Below are 10000 nucleotides of genomic sequence, written 5' to 3'. Positions count from 1 at the left end.
TATTTGTATATATATTTGTTTTATTTGTTTGTATATATATTTATTTGTATGTATATTTGTTTATATGTATATTTATTTGTATGTATATTTGTATATATATTTATTTGTATGTATATTTTTTTGTATATATATTTGTTTGTATGTATGTTTGTTTGTATGTATATTTATTTGTATGTATATTTGTTTTATTTGTTTGTATATATATTTGTTTGTATGTATATTTATTTGTATGTATATTTGTTTATATGTATATTTATTTGTATGTATATTTGTATATATATTATTTGTATGTATATTTTTTCGTATATATTTGTTTGTATGTATATTTATTTGTATGTATATTTGTTTTATTTGTTTGTATATATATTTGTTTGTATGTATATTTATTTGTATGTATATTTGTTTTATTTGTTTGTATGTATGTATATTTGTTTATATGTATATTTATTTGTATGTATATTTGTTTGTATGTATGTTTGTTTGTATGTATGCGACCAATAACTAAATTAATTGATCGATAATTATGAATTTTTGAACACATCTGCTACGCATAAAGATTGGTAACGTGTGCTATATTTAACTTTACTTAAATTTACTTTGAGTGGAAAAAATAAGATATTTAATAAAAGGTCATTATACATTTATTATCATTTGATTATTTTATTCTTGCATCTCTAAAATAATCGATTCAAGTACGAATCGATTTCACGAAGAGACTATAAAAAATACTTTGATCAATTTATGTTTTTTTTAATATTTTAGGGTGTTGTAAATTAAAAGCTTATCACTGGTTAATCACGAGTTAAGCTTCTCTTATTAGCTAAACTTTTTTTAAAAATATTTTTATATAGCTTCTCTTATTAGCTAAACTTTTTTAAAAATATTTTTATATAGCTTCTCTTATTAGCTAAACTTTTTAAAAATATTTTATATAGCTTCTCTTATTAGCTAAACTTAAAAAAATATTTTTATATAGCTTCTCTCTTACACTCATGATAATAGTGTGCAATGCTAAAAAGAAAGTGCAGAATATCTGTGAACATTTTTATATGCATAATGGCAAGGAAAATCCATTTCTGACCTTCCTTTTGTCGAATTAAATACAGCTTTTTGCAAAAATTGTCACTTTCGGAAATTCAACAGAGATTCTTAATGATGTGAGTGATGAACATGGCGAGAGATTCCATCAAAATATTTCAATGATGGAAAAACGTTTTAAAGGAAAATAGAACCCTGGCATATTGGCAAACTATAGCTGGAATATTAAAAAAGGAGGATGACACTTAACACAAGAGAGTGAGAAGGACGAATGTTGTAGAAACTGACAATTTTGTGTTTTTTTATCAATAATTTAACCAATAATAATAAAATATGGTTTATAGTACATAAAAATGGTGCCCAATCTAGAGAAAATAATGGTCAGATTTAGTAGCAGGATGCTTTTCTTAAACCCAAGACAGGTCTTGTGTGGCATGTTTTTTGTTTTATTTTACTTAAAATTTGTTGCATAGTGTGATTAGGCAGAGTAATATGCCAGTGTCACAACATCTCGTTGAAATATAAAGGTTTTATGCCTCTAGTAGGTTTTGTACTTCTTCTAGTGATTGTTGAATTTTCGGGTTTACATAACGGACTGAAAACCTGAGTGTACCAGGTTCCAATGCATTTTGTAGAAACACTTCCATCTAACCCATCTCTGATCTTGTATTTAAACTTCAGGAAAGGAGATAAATAAATACTCCTCTCTCTCTCTCTCTCTCTCTCTCTCTCTCTCTCTCTCTCTCTCTCTCTCTCTCTCTCTCTCTCTCTCTCTCTCTACCTACCTACCTACCTACCTACCTACCTATCTATCTTTCTCGTTTCCTATTGTCTTTTAATTTTTTTTAATTCCTGCACATCGTAATCAAGTATCAATAAATTCAGAATCGTCAGGAGACAATTGAAATCATATTGGCGACGCCATTCTTGTCAAGTAAAAAATCAGTACTGATTAGCTACTGGTCAAGCTTCATCTACTTAGTTATTCTTATTCAGTTTTATATAAAATCTTCTCTTATATTTATGCAAATTAGGAGGTTAATTGCCACTATTACAACACAGGATCAATTTTATTTTAAATCATTATTTTTAATCATTATCTTAAATTATTATTTTTAATCATTATTTTAAATCATTATTTTAAATCATTATTTTTAATCATTATTTCGTGGGGAAAAGAAGTCAAATTTTTATAAAAAAGTAAAAAGATGGCAAATTAAATTAAATTCATAAAAAGAAACACCAGCAAGAGACAAAATCCTAAAGATTATTTCCTTCTAATAATGATTTCTTGGAATCGTTTTAATCAATGAAAATGCCAGATTTGATTCAAAGTTTCAAATTATTAACAAAGACACTTTTCAGCAACATTTTTGGATCCGGATTTATTCGGTTTCTATTTGCTTTTTGTTTCGTTTTTGTTTCCTTTCAAAATTTTGGTAGAAGAATCTTTATACAAAAATATTTAATGCTTTTACACATATATTTTTATTTTTTTGAGAAAAAACAACTAAGTTTCATTTTCCAAAATGAGAGGTAACTGCATAAAACTGACTTTACAAGAAGAAACAGAAAGATACAAAAACACATGTTTTGGGCTTAGAGGCCAGAAGAATTTTTTGACTGGTTATTGAACAAATGTATTATCAGTCCTAATGTGTGCACGAATGACAATGTTAATTTTAAGGGAGAAAATATTCATGAATTCAATTGATATTGATAATTTATTAAATTCTATGCATGTGCATTTATTATAACATACAAGATTTTATGCTAATATTGTTACAACTTAAGTTGCATATTTTAGTATTGAATACAAATTATTAACTTTATGTAATAAAAATCATGCGAATTGTTGGTAATTCAGTGTGGAAGGCCAATTCATTAACTTTCTATTTTCATTTTCAACCCTTTTGCTTACTTCAGTCGATTAGTCTTCTTTCCTATTAAAGTTTCAGCTTTTTTGTCTACAGAAGTATAACAACCCTCTTTTCTACGTTCTTTTAGACTGTCTCTTATCTATTGAAGCATTTGCACCTTCTTTTTTACAGTTTTTTAGACTGTCTATTGTCTATTGATGTCTTTTTGACTTCTTTTTTTTTACAGTTTTTGCACTATTTATTGTCTATTGAAGTCTTTCTGCTTTCTTTTCTTCTGCAATCGTTTGATGCTTTTACCTACTGCAGATTTCCAGCCTACTTTCCTACTGTCGTCTATCAATCTCTCTCTTTTTTTTTTACTGCTGCCTTTCAGCCCTATAGACAGTTTAAGTAAAAAATAAATAATCAAATATTTCAAATATTGAATCCCATGAAATTTTGTGCTTGTAATGTTTTCTTAAGCATTGTTGGTGAACTGAAACCACAGATGTCTCGTACTGAGATGTTGACTTTTAAAAATATTACAAAAGTTATAATCACAACGATATCAAAGTAGAACACCAACAGTGACAAAAAACTGCAACGTTTCATCTCAAACAAGGCATATGCATAAAGGGCTACTGTGATAGGGGCGAGATTTATTAGAGAGGCAACCTTGATGAGAAGTTAGGCAGCAAAATGTTTGTTCACATTACATTAAAGTTTTTGCATGTTGCACACACGAATGGGCATAGATGTATGCGTGAATTTACACGTCAGTGTACATGTGTAATTCCCGCCACTCCTCCAAAAGATTCGATATTTTATTTGTATATATTTTGATTCTACTTTTGCTTTTCTTTCTTTTAAATGCTGTTCTTTTTTTTTTCTTTTTTTTTTTTTTTGTCCATAAAGAAAATCACAGGTCGGTGTTGTTTTCTTGCAATTGTTATGTGTGGGAGAATTGTAGTAGAATTTGAGGTAGACAGTGAGAATTAAACATTTATTTTCTTTTATAAAATAATCTTGGGACTTTTTGAACTCTTTCAGCTGAACCTGCATGTCAAAGGTGAAGCCTTTCCTCTCCACCAAAGTTTTAATACGTGGTATAAAGGCAACAAGAAAAAACTGCAAGATTAATTCAAGTAAAAAATACAGAATAAAAATCGTTAGAGTAAGAATTAGAGTTAGGGTTAGGGTTAGGGTTCTTCTGTTGTTTTACATTTTCTTTCTTTTATAAATTAAATTCTGACTTTTAAATGCTTAAAAATGGTGAACGTGTTTTTGTTTTCTATTTTGTATATAAAATGGATGCCCTGAGAGAGAAAATTTCCTTAAACGTTTCAAAGTTGTCCTCAATCCACTTTACAGATGAATTCTGATAGGGCCATGTCATGCCCTTTAAAATGCATAACAGAATTTTATTCTTATAAAATATTTTTTCAATTGAGCCCCTAAATTTATAGAGTTCATTCAGATAAACTGTAAAAAAAATCAATGGTTTTGATTTAAAATTTTATATTTTGGGATTTCAAATGTATTTTATGCACAGACAAGAAATTAAATACGAAATCAATTCAAAATCATTTTGAAGGATTCATTTTTTATATCAGGTTTTGAAAGCAATTTAAAATGTTTATCTTATTTAGAAGAAATTTATTAGGAGCAAATATAATGAAAAATTTATTTTGATTCTTTTTAGATGTACAAAGTAACTGATGACTGCAGGCCAAGCGAGAAAATTGACTCACAATTCAATCTTAAGTTTCTTCTTAACCATTTCATTATGTTTTATCAGTAAACCCTGGTTTTGAGATATCGAGTTTTTTAAGTAGTTAAAGTACTGACTGGGTATTAATATATAAATATAACTAAATATAATTAATAGCTACACAAATGCAATTATGTTTCCATCATAAATAGTACATATATGTATTCAGCACTATATATATTATATATATATATATATATATATATATATATATATATATATATATATATATATATATATATATATATATATACATGTTCATTGCTTTTAGCAAATAAGTTGCGAACCAATAAAAACATTTGCTAATATTTTTCCTCTGAGGAGATGAATAAGCATCGAAAACTCATGGGTTAAGGAAATAGATTTATCCAATTGTATTCTTTGTTTTCATACAATAAAAAATTCTAAATTTGAAGATGAACTTTTTCAAATCATAAAATTTAAATACCTAAATTTATATATATATATATATATATATATATATATATATATATATATATATATATATATATATATATATATATATATATATATATATATATAATGATTGGATTGCTGTGGTTTTGTAGATGTTAATCGAATGAAACTCCGGTACTTATAAAATAGTGATCAATAACATGTTATTGCATGAATTTCTTTATTTATATAAACATTATTGGCTACATACGTGCATACATGTTTCAGCTGTGATTTCGTTTTTTTATAAATCCAACTTCAGCAGGTGACTAGTCTCAATTAGTTTCAAATGTGAACCACAATTCGTATTTGAAACCAGTTGAGACTCGTGGCTGATGATGCTGAATTTCGAACAAAATCACAGCTGAAAAATGTATGCATATATGTAGCCAATTATGTTCGTAGAAATAAAGAAAATTATACAATGAATAAATAAAATCATGCAATAAAACTAAAGTTGATTTGATCCTATTTCTTTGGTTTAAACAGCTTTGTTTACGATAGGTAATTACTTAAAACTCTTCAGTCAGTCAGATTTGGAAAATATTCAGTATGTGTTCTTAAAAACAAAATATATTATTCCCAATCGATTTCTTCGAATTTCATATTTAATTCGATCAACAACAGTTTTTGTTTTATTACTAATATCATAAAGGATGTCATAGGATTTACACTGTTTCAAGTCCTCTTCCTGCAACCAATGATACCATAAAGAAATTTGAAAAAAATCAGATTAGATCCAATCTTTCGAATTTCACTATAAAAAATAAACTAATTATTAAAACTGAGTTTATGATATACTTATATTGGCAATATATTAACACATTGTCTTCTTAATATTTCAAATATTTCAGTTGAAAGTTTTAAGAATCAGAATTTAAAATGCAAAATAGTTAAAAAATATTTTTAAATAATATTAAATTTGTTTGGTAACTGATTGAGTTAAACCCAGTAAATATATACATTAGGTATTGTAGCGTTTTTATTTATTTTTTTATTTTTTCATATTTCTTTATTTTTATTTTTTTTTTACTTTTGTTTTCCTCGAGCATATGGGGCTACTGTAATAGGGGCCATATTTATTGGGAGTAATCTTGGTGTGGAATTGGGCCGCAAAATGTTTGTTCTCGTTACATTAAAATGCCTGTGTGTTTGTACCGTCGAGGAAAGAGAGAGCAAGAAGAGAATTTCAAAGGCAAGCTGTTTGAGAAAAGAAATTATTAGAATAGAAAAATCTTCCAGCATCTAGAAGGGGTGTGATTTTGCTGCGAGTCGTTTGGTATTTACTTTGAGGAGGTACAAGTTTATTAAGTTTGTCAGTTCCTATTTCATGGTAGTACTGTTATATACTGGGTGATATGGCCGTGACGTCTATTTTGTTAGCACCGTCTATATTCTAGCTATCCGAGATTTTTGAATATCTCGATGGATAGAGAGATAGTTTGTTTGGGCATATATGCATATGTTGTTGTCTCGTCTAGTGAATGGAATCACCGCTGTTCATCTATCTATGAATAACAAGACGCTTTGTTATAAAACAATTTGATTTATTTAATAACAACATATACACATCAATACGGCGGTGAAGGAATGAGAGGGTGGCGGGAAGGGTGTGGTTGCGACCGTGACAGGCAGTTGAGCGTCGTCTGTCCTTTTCTGCTGTCACCTCTCTCTTTCTGTCTCTCTTGACTTGTTTATGATTGCTTTTTATGAATTTTCCCGTTAATCGATTTACGTAATCGACCCACATTATGACCCTGTTGATATTTGCATTTGGTCTTATTTGCGGCCGAATTACGTCATCTTATTCCCGGGTTTCATTTTTGTCGGTCAGGGTTTAAGTTCATCCGAACTTTGCTCCATTCAACGTCTGACCCATAAACCGACTTGCGTCATAGGACGAGGTCATCCAATTCCAGTTCATTCGCCCCTCCCCTTCTTATTGTACAGTACTTGTAAAACAAGGAATGCACTTTAATTAATTGTTGATTGGCATTTTTAATCAAAGATAAAAAAAGTAAAATATGATTCCAGTGTTTTGAGGATCTCATTATCTATTTCTAGAATACTAGTGGGAACTGTGGCAATTCCATATGTAATTCATATTGCTGCTGGCCATTCAGTGGACGTTCAAGGTGAATAGAGACCCTACAAAATTATTGTAGCCGTTTTGTTAAAACTGTAAAATTATTTATCCAAGTAATCTGGTTAATGTAGTGTCAGAATATATCTGGTTATTACTGTTTATCTGCAATATCTTTATAGGAGACTATATGACATATTTCCATTGTATCGACGCCCGGCGCAAACAGAAACCCCACAATATCATTATACCATCTTTAGGCGGAACAGATACTACCTTTGGATCCTAGCCAGAAGGCCAAGAAGGTATATTTTAGTTTCACGCCCAGACCAAAAGCAACGTCATTATTTTTTATTTTTATTTTTATTTTTTTACATTACGCCTTCAGTGATCGGGAGATCCTCTTTATTAAAAAGGAGGATAGAAGCTGATAACCTACTACAAACGTTAAATTAGTGTATCTATATACTAATTTAATGTCCGTAGTATGTTATCACCCATCCCCCGATCGAATAATTTATGATCTGGAAACCATGACACACGTGCATACGTACATTAAAGGTACTATGGTATTAATTTCTAGAATATTCTAAAGCAGCTTGTATTTATCTTAGGATTAATCGCAGGTTTATCTAGCCATTATGTGATACCGTTGAAATTATGTCATTTTAAAAAATTGGGGAATGTTATTCTTATATAATCATTGCTGATAAAAAAGTACTAAAATCGTTACAATGTATTTTTAATAAATAAATACAATTAAAAAAAAAATGCATTTCATAGCTTTCTAGCTGTTTTATTATTTTCCCATAATTCAATGTTCATGTTATTTTTATTCAGATGTCCTTATAATTTTTTTATTCAGATGTCCTTATAATTTTTTATTCAGATGTCCTTATAATTTTTCCCATAATATTTTTTTTTCTTTTAAAACAAATGACAATCATAAGTATTAAACTGATCCATTGTTCAAAAACTGTTTTTTTTTTATTTATTCATTTATTAATAGGCATAAGCATAAAAACTTAATAAGACTTCTACATAATAACGAGAACTTAAAACAAGGGAAATCTCATTTATATGCCAAAATGATCCCACACATTCTTCCCCAAACTATTTCTCACTATAAATAATGGTAATGTGTTCGTTTCGGTCTACTTTGTGTGGAGTTTGATTCTTGTTTAAGTTTTTATGAGAGGTCAGAAAATTTTCGGTTCGGTTGGTTGGTTCGGTTGGTTGTTTTGTTTTACGGCATATCAACCCTTTTCAGGTTATTTAATGCCGAATCTGGTGATTTTGAAGAACGATTTTTTAATATAGTATATTTGTTTTTTTTAAGTCGTATTCTATTTAACCCATAGTTGGGACCCTAACAGGTGCTACCACTCCGGGTCAGAGTGGACCTGGGAGCAATGGCAATTAAAGGGTGGCTCCACACTCCCTAAGGCCTGCAAGCTGGGGCCCTCACCATTGGATATAGTTTAAGGTCATATCCAGGACCTCAGAAAATTTTATTTTGTTTCCTAGAACCAACGATGATTTTATTGGGGGATCAGCATATTCATATGCCAGTTATCAGCGTCTAGTGCAATGTACTATCTATTTGATTTATTTTTATTATAATTATTTGCTTCATTTCAAACCAGAATACAAGGAGGCCCTAAATTTCTGTAATAGATGACAGAGGTGAAGAGGTTTTGCAGCTATAGCAGTTTTAAACAACTATTTCTGTAATACAGTTATTCTATGATACTGATCAGACGTTGAGAGAGAGATTGGCAGAGACGAAGAGAGAAAGAGTGAATGAGAGAAAAGAAGAGTGAGAGAAAATAAGAGAGAGAGAGAGAGAGAAAGAGAGAGAGAGACAGAGAGAAAGACAAAAAATGGTGGAGGTCAAACTTGTCCGACTCTAAATTGGCAACACAGAGGTGGTACATTTATCTTCTTAAAAAAGATTACTATATGATATTGATCAGACGTTCAGAAAAAGATAGCGAGACGAAGAAAGAAAAAGTGTGTGTGTGTGTGTGTGTGTGTGTGTGTGTGTGTGTGCGTGCGTGTTGAGAGAGAGAGGGAGAGAGAGAGAGAGAGAGAGAGAGAGAGAGAGAGAGAGAGAGAAAATAGCGGAGGTCAAACTTGTCCGATTCTAAATTGGCAACAAATGTCTGCTTACAGAAAAAGAGCCTTGCTTCTGTATTGACTGTCGTGCTCCATTTGATTTGGAAAATACATCGGTTAGATGCGTTGATTTGCAAATTCTAAGACGCAATCAAAGAGAAACTAGCAGGTTTACAGAATAGTGACAAACTCACGTCTGCTTAAAGAAGATCCTTCATTATTTATTGGTCATCAGATTCTATTCATGAGACAACATATACAGGTGAAATGTGTGGATTTCAATGAAATATGTCCTAGACATTACAAATTCAGTAACCTGAAGGATTTTGGAGTTGATTTTTTTTTTTTTAGAAATATTCTGCTTTCTTCCAATTATTACTCAACAAAAAATATTAACAAACTCAAATCTGTCGACTAAATAGAATAATCACAAAGAATAATTATTACTATTTTTATCTTTCATCAGCATTAAGCGACTCAATAATGTGTCGATAAGTCATAAAACAAATGAATGTATGTGTAGAGAAATGTAGTTATGGCAAACAAGCTACACAGAAACGTGTTTTTCATTCCATAGGAAATCGTCAGGCTATATATACATTTGGGAGCTTTTTTTAACTTTGAAAACTATGTAATTTTAAAAGTTAAAGTTTTGGTCCTGTGTTAGAACATTAT

General features: G+C 29.7%; 1 long non-coding RNA gene across 1 annotated transcript in view; it reads right to left on the bottom strand.

Moving 5' to 3' along the window:
- LOC145292125 (uncharacterized) overlaps positions 1–10000 on the bottom strand; it is an 80943-nt gene that overhangs the window by 11531 nt on the left and 59412 nt on the right. The window contains exon 2 of the long non-coding RNA XR_013869556.1: positions 1–10000. This exon is cut by the window's left edge and continues 11531 nt beyond it; it is cut by the window's right edge and continues 3549 nt beyond it. This is a non-coding gene — a long non-coding RNA (uncharacterized LOC145292125).

Source organism: Euprymna scolopes, chromosome 13 (genome assembly GCF_053919585.1).
Source record: "Euprymna scolopes isolate OS-2025 chromosome 13, ASM5391958v1, whole genome shotgun sequence".
Lineage (NCBI taxonomy): Eukaryota > Metazoa > Mollusca > Cephalopoda > Sepiida > Sepiolidae > Euprymna > Euprymna scolopes.
Note: the sequence above shows the minus strand (reverse complement) of the source record. Positions and strands in the feature narration are given on the sequence as shown.